At 59.3% G+C, this 9,750-nt stretch overlaps 1 pseudogene; it reads right to left on the bottom strand.

The window, feature by feature from the left end:
* Positions 1 to 8,868: 8,868 nt before the first annotated feature.
* The window catches only part of LOC141918793 (kinesin-like protein KIF20B), a 39,636-nt pseudogene continuing 38,754 nt past the window's right edge, over positions 8,869 to 9,750 (bottom strand).

Raw genomic sequence — 9,750 nt, 5'->3', positions numbered from 1 at the left:
TATGACCCCAAAACCACCCGTATCTCAACAAATCACCCCAAAATTCCCCATATCCCCTAAATCACCCCCAAAACCTTCCCATACCCCCCAACCCCCCCAAATCCCCCATATCTCCCCATATCCCCACAAATCACCTCAAAACCTGCCCATATCCCTCCAAACCCCCATATATACCCCAAATCACCCCCCCATCCCCTCAAACCACCATACCCCCCAAATCACTCCCCAAACCCTCATATCCCCTCAAAACACCATATCCCCCAAAACCACCCCAAAAACCCCCATATACCCTAAATCACCCCCAAAACCTCCCCATATGCCCCCAAGCCCCCCATATCATCCCAAATCAGCCCATGTACCCCAAATCACCCCAAAACTTCCCCAAACACCCCCGTGGCCAACCTCCACTCCAGTGACCCCCCACACACCAGGGTACCCCCCGGACACCTGGGTTCCCTCAGAGTGGGGCTGGGGACTCCCCAGGTGCCTGGTTCCTCCCAAGACACCCCTCTCTGTCACTGTGTCTGTGTCTGTGTCTGTGTCTGTGTGTGTGTGTGCGTGCGTGCGTGCGTGCGTGCGTGCGTGTGTGTGTGTGTGTGTGTGTGTTTCCCAGGCACCATTATATTATTATTATAATTATTATAATATTATTGTATTATTATATTGGATGAGAAAAGGGGCTTCTGTGTTCATGGAGGTGCTGGGAATGCCGCAGCACGTCCTGGAAACATGAAGGAACGAAGGTCATTGGAACTAGGCGTCAGCATGGAGTCAGCAGGAGAAACCCTGCTGGCCCCACCTAATAACCTTCTGTGGTGAAATGACTGGCTGGGGAGACGAGAGGAGTGCGGTGGCCACTGTCCACCCAGACGTGAGGAAGGCTTTCCGCAGCGTCTGCCAGAATAGCCCCGTGGAGACGCTGAAGCAGCGTGAGCTGGCTGAGGAGAGGGGGAGGTGGGTAGAAAGTGGCTGACCAGCCAAGGCCAGAGGGTGGTGAGCAGCGGCACCAAGTGCAGCTGGAGCCCGGGAGCCAGCGGGGAAGCCCAAGGCAAGAGGCATTGCCAGCAGGTGGAGGGAGGAGGGGTCCTTCCCTCTGCTCCGTCCTGCGCTGGGCTCCCCAGGGCAAGAGAGGCGGGGCCATGCTAGAGAGGCGGGGCCATGCTGGAGAGAACGCCCAGCCTGTGGCCCCGCCCACTGTCCGTTGGGATCGGGCTGTCAATCAGTTGGAGCCAACAGCCCCCAGCGCCGGCAGCACGGAGCTGTGCTGGCACAGAGCGGCACTGGGAGGAGGCAGGGTCTGGCCGAGCAGCGCTGACCAGGCTCCGGCAACCCGCTTCCCATCCTCACTGTCACCGGCTGGGCCGCATCCTTGGTGCACAGCGAGGGTCCTCCTGTCCCGGGCAGGATGGGCCAGGCCAACGGCTGCTGCGGCTCCAGGTGGGCTCCCCCTGTGGCTCGGGGACAGGGGGGCACGGCCGGGCCCCGCAGCAGCGGCCTTTCTGATGCCTGCCGTGCTCTGCTCCGCAGGGACGCTCTCGCCGATGCAGAGCCGGTGCTGAGCACAGACGTGCAGCTGACCCAGGGCTGCAAGAGGAGCGAGAGGCGCCTTCTCCTCCTCCAGGAGGAACTGGTGGTCACCAAGCTGCGGTAAGACCCTCCGACCGAGCTGCCCTTGCCCCATCCCTGGCCCCGGCTCAAGGGCTGGGACACCCCGGCCCCCGGCCCCAGGACCTGTGTGCTGGATGCACCAATGCCCATCCCAAGGGCAGGAGGGGAGCAGGGCTCTGCCCGGGGGGGCACCCCAAGGAGGCCACCTCCAGCTCACTGCCTGCCTCTGCTCTCTGCAGAGGTGGCACCACCATGCGCCCACAGCTCCGCCTGGCCCTGGACCAGCTGTGGGTGCTGAGTGACGGGAAGGAGGCGGCGTGGGAGGAAGAGGTGGAGGGTGTCGGCAGCCGCGAGGAGAGGAGCTCCCTCATCTTCCTCTGGCCCAGGGGCTCCTGCACTGCCACTTTCGGGTGAGTCGTGGTGCCACGTCCCACGGCCGGGCAGGAGAGGTTCCTGTGAAGGGCCTCTGCCCTCCGTGCAGAGCCTGGGCAGGGAGCGGGCAGCACGCCGGCAGGGAGGGATGGGGGGCATTTCTGCGTCCTGCATCCCCTGGTCACCTTTTGATCCCCAGAAGGGAAGGGCCAAAGCAGGTGCTGTGGCAGGACAGAGGGAGCCAGGGCTTGGGCAGCAGCTCTGTCCCGCCCCATGGCGCTTCGTCCTGCCCCTGTGTCCTTCCCCAGGGGGCAGGGCTGTGCAGGCATCCGCCTCTGCCCACGGGCTGGGGGGCAGCGGGGCCTGACGCTGTTTCTCCTCTTGCTGCAGCTCCCAGGCGCTGAAGGAGCTGTGGGTGCATACATTGCTGGGGTAAGCTGGGGGGTGCTGCAGCCACAGCCAGATGGGGGAACACAGCTCCCCAGCTGGGGAGAGGTGCCCCCGCGGCTGTGGGCAGCTCTCGGGGAGAGCTGCCTGATGAGAGAGAAGAGGCGGCTTGGGGCTCACCCAGCTCTGTCCCTTCCCGGTGCACAGGATACCTGACGGAGCCAAGAAGCCCCAAGTGACCCTTGTCCCGTCACTCAAGCTCCTGGAGAAGCTGAGCCGCCGCCATGCCGTGAGTGTCTGTCTGGCCTGGGCGCTGTCCCCAGCACTGCTCCTCCAGCTGAGCAGCACAGGTATCACTGCTCACCTTCTGCCGCTGCTTCTCTCTTGCCAGTGGAGGCCGTTCAGCACCAGGAGCCTGGAGAGGCTGGTGGAGCACCAGTCAGAGGTGAGAACGGCTGCCTTTCCCCTCTGGCTGTGCTGGGGTGCAGGGATGGGCGTGCAGTGGGGTGAGCTTGCGAGGGAGGGAGGGAGAGAGGGTCCCCTGGTGCAATTCAGGGAGTGGGGAGGGTTGAGGAGCCACCAGGAATGCTGGCATATCCTTCCTGGTGGCACTGGGAGGAAACCTGCCACACGGGTCAGAGAGCCCAGGAGGGCAGAGGGTCCCCACTCCGCGGTGCTCAGGCTGCTGGTGCCGGGTTCTTGCAGGCTGATCTCAAGCAAGGGCCTCCAACAGTCCTGTCTAGCAGTGAAGGGGGAGTTTGCCGCTCACCAGGTGAGTTTGGGAAAGAAAGGACCCTCCTGCAAGCAGCTGGGCTGTGCTCACTTGTCCCTTGAGTGTCCCCATCCAGGTTGGGCAGCCCAAGGGAGGACGTCAGCCAGAGAAGGAAGGACAGCACTGGGCAGCGGCCGATGGACGTGGCTCTGCAGGGACACGCAGCCTCTGGTGCTGCCCACAGCCTGGAGGAGGACAGGGCCAGGACTGGGCCAGGCTGTCCCAGGCTCTCAGGAACCCCCGAGCCGGAGCTGTTGAGCTGGAGCCGTGGTTCCAGCTGCCGGCTCCCTGCCTGTCCTGCCTCACTGCTCAGCACTGTGCTGCAGGCAGGGCAGGGCAGGCTCCGGGAGCGCTGGCCTGGCGGCATCCACTGATGGGCTCTTGCTCTCTTTTCCTTTGCAGCAGGAGGGATCAACAGCAGAAGCAGCAGCAGCAGCAGCAGCAGGAGGTGGAGGGGGCTGCCCTGGCCCTTCGCTCTGCGGCGAAGCCCGGCCTCTGTCCCGGCGCCAGGGCAGGCGGGCTCCAGCTGCAGCAGGGCGCTCTTTGGGCAGCCCCTGGCAACCCTCTGCGAGGATGGCACACTGCCCCGGCCCATCCAGGTCAGCCAGCCTGTCCAGGGGGTCCCCAGCGCTCCCTCCGCAGGCTCCGGAGGGGCAGCAGGTGTCCCCAGGAGCTCTGAGGATGGGGCACTGGGCTCTTCACCCCCAGCACGGAGCCAGCTCTGGGGCAGTTCTCTGGCCACCGCCGCTGGAAGGCGGCTCCTCAGCGACGCAACTGTCCTCCTGCCTCTCCTGCAGGAGCTGCTGGCTGTGCTGAAGCAGGAAGGACCAGCGACCGAGGGGATATTCCGGAGAGCCGCCGGTGGGACAGAGCTTCGGGAGCTGCGGGAGGCCTTGGACTGCGGCGCAGACGTCGACCTGGGAAGCCAGCCCGCGCTGCTGCTGGCCGCCATCCTGAAGGTGAGCGCTTCTGCCCTGCGGCTGGAGGAGCTCCTGGCTGGCCCCGAGTGCTCAAATGCTCACTTGGAGCCCTGGGCCTTGCAGGACTTCCTCCGGAGCATCCCCTGCAAGCTCCTGGTGACTGACCTCTATGAGGACTGGATGGCGGCGATGCAGAAGGCCAGCAGGGAGGAGAAGATCAGGGAGCTGAGAGCGTAAGTGTGGGCAGCAGCCTGCCTGTTGAGCAGGAGCCCTGACCGCTGGCCCAGAGCACCTGAAAAGCTGTGCTGGCTCCCACCAGCCTCGGGCGAGTCTGGGGAACGCTGTGGGCAACATCTGCTTTATTAGCGCCGTGTTCCTGTTCCCCCAGGGTGGCCGAGAAGTTGCCTGCAGCCAACCTCCTCCTCCTGAAGCGGCTGCTGTCCCTCCTCCAGCACATCGGCCACCACGCAGCCACCAGCAGGATGGGCTGCAGCAACCTGGCTGTCTGCGTTGGGCCAAACCTGCTGAGCCCAGCCCACGCAGACCTGCTCCCACTGGAGGCCATGCTGGAGGTGACCCACAAGGTACACGTCCCCACCCGCCGGGGCAGCCTTCCCGGCCCACCAGCGCTTGGCTGCGCAGAGGGCTCTGCAGGCCTCCTCCCACCAGCAAATGCTGTCGGGGTGGCTGCCTGGAGGAGCAGCCCCACAGCCACAGCCTCTGGGCAGGAGCAGGGGGCAGGGGTGGGAAAGGCTGCTTGGTCCCTTGTCAGGCAGGGGGATTGAGACCCACGGTTTGATGTGTGCAGGTGAACGTGCTGGTGGAGTTTCTGGTGGAGAACTGCAGGGATCTCTTTGAGGAGGAAGCGGGCAGCCTTTCCAGCCCAGCAGACGAGGAGCTGCCAGTCCCCCTGGAGAGCTTCAGAGGTGAGAGGGGGGACTGAGGGTTGGCACCGGCTGGGCCTTGGGACACCAGAAACCTCCGTGTTGCTTCTGACAGGGCTGGGCATCGAGTGTTGTCCTCTCAGCCCCGCTTGTCCTGTGGCCTCTCTTGCCACTGCTCTCCAAACATGAACGTCTTCCTCTGCAGGATGAGCTGAAGCATGCAGACAGGGCATCGGAGGGCTGACCACAGAAGTGTAGGGCTTCGGGTGGGGGTTGCTTTAGCTCTGTTTGCTTCCAAGAAGTCACCATGTTGCACATGCTTTTGCTTTCTAGACCTGAGTTTGGAAGAGAAAAGTGTCCCTGCAGGCAAAGTGGACACCGAGCACCGAGCAGAAGCTTTGCCGCATGCACCCCCCTCTCTGCTCGGTGTCCTCACGGAAGATGGGGGAGATACGGCGGTGGAGTCTGAAGTGGGAGAGGTACGTCAGCTCCCCAAACACGGTGACAGCGTGTCTGGGGTAGGAGGGGAGTCGCTGCTGTGCCTCTGCCTGGCAGTAGAGCTGGTGTGGGTTTGGGTTATTCCTCCACCCCTTGGGATGATACATAGCAAGGGAAATTGGCAAGGTTGTGTCTCAAATGCACTCGGCAGGTGCTTAATCAAACCAAAGGCCCACAAAATGCCTACAAAGAGGCAGAGGGGAGCAGCTGTCAACTTCAGGGGGGTTTTGCTCAGGCCCTACTTCATCAGAGCTTCCTCAGGTCTATTTGGGGGTCAGCAGGGGGACTGTGTGAACTGTGGCTGATGCAAACCAGCCCAAGGCATCTCCTCTGGAGATCTCAGGTACCAATTTAGCAAAGAGTCGCTTACCACTCCAGGTCACCCCTTGCCACATGCCAACCGTGACATTTCTGGTTTAGGCACCGCCAGCTTTGCCTCGAGCCACCCCTGAGAGCATGGCAGACTCCCTGGGGCGCCCAGAACAACTGGCCAGGTTTCCAGAGGAAAGAAGGTAAAATGAGCTCGCTTTGGTTAAAATCAGAACTGACTCCAGTGGGTCGTGGCTTTCCCTATCTAATCCCACTGTGGGATGGAAAGATTTGCAGGCTCTGCCCACGACGAGGAGAAGAAGAGGAGCCGGAAGAGAAGAGAAGCCTGGGGAGAAGAGAGCGAAAGCTGCGTGGAAAAGAAGAGGAGGAAGAGAGAAGGTGCTTCTGGCGACGGACCAGCGAAAAGACGCAGGAAGGCGCAGCAGGTCGGGCAGCCCAGGTGCGTGCCGGGCTCTCTGCCCAACTTTCACACCTCTCCACACTCCTCTGCGTCAGCCCAACGCGCTGGCGAGGGACAGCGAGGGACGGTGCTGCGCGGGGTCTGGAAATAACTCCCTGGCAGGGCCCAGGGGCTCCCGGCCGAGCCCTGCGGCGTGGCACAGGGGCACTGCGCGTCTCTGCGCGCGCTCGGGGCTCGAAGGGCATTGCCCGGGGGACGAGGCGCCAGAGCCACCCCGTAGCCAGCGCCAGCAACAGCTCTCTGCTCTGGGCCGTCAGCAATTCCTCACACACGGTGTTCCCCAGAGAGGGCAGCACAACCCTGCCTCTTCCTGCCGCCAGGGACTCACCAGAGCTTTCTGACTCTCTCCTTGCAGGTGCCGATTCATTGTCACCGCCTGATCCGCTGACTTTGGGGCCCCCAGCGTTGCTGTTTGCAATAAAAAGTTGTTTTCTCTCTTGTGACCGAGTCTGCCACAAGACATTCTGGAGTGGGGGCTGTTGTTCTGTGATGGATCCTGGGGGAGGAGTTTGGGCTGGTCCCTTGTCCCAGCACCCTTCCCAGTGGGCGTCAGGGCTGAGTCGAGGTGCTGTAGGAGGGAAACCCAAGCCCAGAGTCACGCGGGAGGGTGGAGGTTGGACGGAGCCTGTCCAGGTCGTCTGGTCCAAGCTGGGCTCAAGCAGGCTCAGCTCGAGCAGGCTGCCCAGCACCATGTCCTGGGGAGTTTGGGGTTTCTCCCAGGAGCAGCGCTGTGAGCTCAGGGTGAGGGCGAGACGTAGGCAGGGCACAGTGGCCAGGAAGGGCTGAAGGTCCTCATGGGGCCACCGTCCCCGGCAGCTCGCTGTCCCCTGGGGCCCTCATCCCTGCACACGGATTGTCGGGCAGTTTCCTCAGAGCCCCCGAACTCATGGCAATGGTACAAACCAAACGTCCCCTCTGGGCAGTAGAAACCCTCCCCTCAAACGCTGCACCCACTCCTGGGTTGGAGTCCTGCAGCTGCGCCTGGGGGGTTTCCTCCAACACAATTTTCCTCTGCACAGGGAAATACTAAACGCTCCCAAAGTAAGGAGCCGGTCGGGGGTTTCTGGTGGGTGAAGGGGGCAGCCGTAGCGCTGGGTCTCCCCGCCAGCCCCAGGGGGTACAAATACCTTTTAGATGGCCCGCAGGCACGGTACTGAGCAAGACCTCAGCTTGCCTTTGATTTTTTAAATCAATAAACAAGTAAATAAACAAATAAAAAATGCTGTAAATAGCCTAAAACAAAGCTTCAGATGGAGAAGACAGCCGTGCTGGGGCACGCCGGGGCAGCCTGGTTTGCTGACAAGGCAGCTGGAGGCTCACAGCCCCCCCAGCCCCACTCCCCGATCCCCTGAAGGCTCACAGCCCCCCCCAAATATTTCTGTAGGACCTACACGCCCCCCCCCCATTGACACTGACTCCACCCCACACCTTCACTGCAAGGTTCTTTATTCCCTTAGGACACCCCCGCCCCCCCCCCGACAGAAAACCCCCCAAAATACACCAAAAATAAAAGGGGGGTGGGACTTCCACAAGCCACGCCCCCCCACACTCCTCCCCCCCGCCCGGCAGGTTTAAGGCACTTGTGGGGTGGGGGGAGAGCAACCCACTGGGCTTGGGGGGGGACGGGGAAGTGAGGGGCTGGCGGGGGTGACCGGCAGAGATGGGGGGGTCGCTGGGGGGGGGGGTGGTCACTTTGGGGGCCAGGGCGGGAGCAGTACACCACCACACACAGACGCTGCCCAAACTGCGTCAGGGCGGCTGCGGGAGAAGAGGAGGCAGAAAGGGGGGGGGCTGTGACCCCAAAGTGCACTACAGCTGCCCCCAAACCGTGCCCCCACAGTGCTCCCCACAGACCTTAGCACCCCCAAATCACCCCAGACAACCCCCATATCACCACAACCCCCCATATCCCCTCAAATCACCCCAAAATTTCCCTATAGCCCCCCATATCCCCATATTACCCCAAAACCTCCCATATCCCACCATATCACCCCAAAACATCCCATAACCCCCCAAATCACCCCAAAACACCCCCATATCCCCTCAAACCCCCCATATCACCCCCAAACCAACTATACCCCCAAACCTCCTCTATATCCTCCAAATCATCCCTAAACCCCCCATATCCCCTAAATCACTCCCCAAACCTCCCCATATCCCCCCAAACACCCCATATGCCCCCAAACCCTCCCAAACCCTTACATATCTCCCCAAATCCCCACAAATCACCTCAAAACCTCCCCATATCACCCCCAAAACCCCATATCCTTCCAAAATACCCCTTATATCCTCCATATCCCCCAAACACCCATATCCCACCAAATTACCCCAAACCCGTCATATTCCCCCAAATCTCCCCAAAACTTCCTCATATACGCCCATATCCCCCCAAATCCCCCCAACCCCCATATCTCCCCAAATCCCCACAAATCACCTCAAAACCTCCCCATATCACCCCCAAACTCCCATATCCTTCAAAAATACCCTTATACCCCCCATATCCCCCCAAAACCCCCCTGATCCCCCCAAATCACCCCCACATTTCCCCCCCAAACACCCCCATATTCCAGCAAATCACATTAAACCCCCCCATAGACCCCCAAATCACACCCCCATATCCCACAAAACCCCCCCATATCAGAGAGACCACAGAGAGCTGGAGCAATACCCAGATAACATGGAATAAGCCTTATTTATCCTGTACAAACCTTTAGAGCAAATAATAACAGGAGAACTTTGGAAAAAATCTCCAGTTTTTCGTAGTGTTCCATCTTTCTTTTTAGCTGACTTCTTACTTGAAGTAGATTCTTGCTTTCTTAAGGGGTATACGTTTCTAAACAACTTTGTAGAAGACATCTGTACAGAAATACAAGATCATTGTTTAAGTTGAAAAACTGACTTATCTTCAAGTTTAATTCCATTTTATTTGTCTTCAATGTTATTTTCAAGCTGACATTTTGAGCTTTGCTACTGATACCTCTGTTCATTATACTAATGATACTGCCACAGCAAGCAATGTAGACAACCTTATTTTATACCCAAAAGAAAAAAAAATTATCAGAGTTTCACAGAATACATTTAAGGGCATGAGTAAGATAGGAAACAAATAGTTTCTTTCACAAAAAAGTAGATTCAAAGTTTTAGAGTATTTCATTAGACCAGCTGTTCTAGTTATAAAACAGAAGGAAACTGATGGTGAAAATAAGTCCTCTGTCCACCCTTTGAGCCTGCCCAGGTTACTACTAAGGCCTAAAATCATATTTTTATAATTGTCATGCATACAGATGACACAAACCTTAGTTTTACCTCAAAAGGAATTGCCTATAACATGACATATGCTAAGAGTATGTTCAGACTAGTCTTCGTAGCTACTCAGCATGCAACATCCTTCCCTGTGAATCCCTGTACGCTGCAGCTAGTACACGTTCTTGGCAAATACAGACTGACTCTCTTTGGTTAGCTTAGAAAGTTTAGTAGGAAGACAACGTAAGTGTTTAAGAATCCTATCAAAATACATAG

The sequence above is a fragment of the Strix aluco genome, chromosome Z, assembly GCF_031877795.1.
Source record: "Strix aluco isolate bStrAlu1 chromosome Z, bStrAlu1.hap1, whole genome shotgun sequence".
NCBI classification, from domain to species: Eukaryota; Metazoa; Chordata; class Aves; order Strigiformes; family Strigidae; genus Strix; species Strix aluco.
This window is presented reverse-complemented; position numbering and strand designations above follow the sequence as displayed.